At 43.4% G+C, this 1,796-nt stretch overlaps 1 pseudogene; it reads right to left on the bottom strand.

Annotated features, from left to right (window-relative positions):
- Positions 1-217: 217 nt before the first annotated feature.
- Positions 218-1,438, bottom strand: LOC110321936 (annotated as a pseudogene).
- Between the last annotated feature and the right edge of the window lie 358 nt (positions 1,439-1,796).

Below are 1,796 nucleotides of genomic sequence, written 5' to 3'. Positions count from 1 at the left end.
ACAAACAAGCGAAAACATCACAGGGATGACTGCCAGTGAACCAGTGAGTTTTTTAAAAGGTGTGTAGAATATAGAGAAGGGGTAGAGTTTAAGGGGTCTAGCTCTAAATGTCAATTTAGCAAAGCAATTGCTTTTTCATGGAATAAAAACTGTATTTATACTACATGCCACTGTACAAGGATTTTTAAAAGAAAAAGGTAGTGTCGAGAGCTGGTAGTCAAGAAGGAACAAGGTACTGTCTGGCAGCCAAGCCCAAGAGATTTCGCCTTCAGGAAAGAGTCCACCTGCTTCCCAGAGATGCCTCCACCTCACTGAAGGGGACATGGCGTTCCCTCCAGCCCACGAGGAGCTGGGCCTTCTTCTGGCCAATGTGCTGCAGGCTGCACAGATCCCGAGCTGATCCTTCATTCAGCAGATCCAATAATTTTTTTGAGCCCATGTGCCAGTAACTCTGGGCTAATCTGTAACTCCCAGTAGTCCTCATCCTTTTCCACAGCTTCTGACTCATGTGATGGCTCCAGCTTCCTTTTATGGCCTTTCTGCAGGAGGTGGATCTTGTTTGAGTACTCTGCCTGCTTCTGAATCCATTGCAAGGGCTTCACTACAGCCTTTTTCAGGGGCTTTGCCACTGTGCCACTACAAGAGGAAGGCGGCTGGAGAACTGTGGGAGTTTTCTCTTTTTCCCTTGAATCCAGTGCCTCCTGAACCAGCACCTTGGCTTCCAGTTCTTTTTGCTTCATCTTAAGCCTCTCAATCTCCAAGATCTTTTCCTCCACTGTCTTAATAAGCACCATTCGCTCTTGTTTGGGGTATTCAGTAGAGGGGTCCTCTGGCTCCCCTTGGAACCCAGCAAACATTCCATCCTCAGGAGCTTTTCCAAATGGCTGGATCCATATTGCTTAGTTTCTGGGAGGCAGATGCTGGAGCTGCTATGGACTCGGGGCTCCCAGTTGATTCTTCTGCAGGGCCTTTGGCTTTCTTTGCCTCTGATGAGCCTAGCAGTTCTTTCTGAGACAGCTTAACAGGTGCCAAGGCCTGAGGTTGTACACTCGCATTGGTGAAAGCCCCGTTAATCACCTCCTTGGACCTAGCAGTGAAGTTCAATGCTGAGATTGTATCCAGGTAAAAAAACGTCTTTCAGGAGCAATGTTGGCGATGAGGATGCTATGAGCTGAGCCTCCCAGGGAGTCTTGCAACAGACGAGTGAGCTTGCTATCCTGGTATCGTATATGAGGGAGGCCTTGGTTTAATGTATCCACTACTTTGCCCAATACAAAGAGGGAGGTATTGATGGCTCCACTCTCTTTGAGCTGAATGCCCTGGTTGCCTGTGCAACTGACTGTTGTCCTCTGAACCAGCCAAATCAGAGTTTTCCTTCCTACTGGCGAAATGGAGTCAAATATTCACACTGATCTACCTTGACCAAGAGCACTTCATGATATATATATATATATATATATATATATATATATATATATATATATAATTCTAACATATCCAAACAGTTGGTTATGATCAATATTCATTATATGAAGCCATAGTATGAGTTGGTTATAATTTACTTAAACCTTTCAGTTTTCATGGTCATTTGCAGTGTTCTCAGTTTGTCAGCTAAGAAATGTAAACAAATAAAATATCTAATTTAACAAAAAGATACCAATATCAACCTTTAGCCTGCACATGTGTGTACATGCCCCTGAACATGTAAACACATACAAAAGAAAGAATAAAAGTACAGTATAAACATGCCATATACATGAATGTACATTAATTTTTAAATTCTAGGTTCAAGACCT

This window comes from Mus pahari, chromosome 5, assembly GCF_900095145.1.
Source record: "Mus pahari chromosome 5, PAHARI_EIJ_v1.1, whole genome shotgun sequence".
Classification (NCBI taxonomy): Eukaryota; Metazoa; Chordata; class Mammalia; order Rodentia; family Muridae; genus Mus; species Mus pahari.
This window is presented reverse-complemented; position numbering and strand designations above follow the sequence as displayed.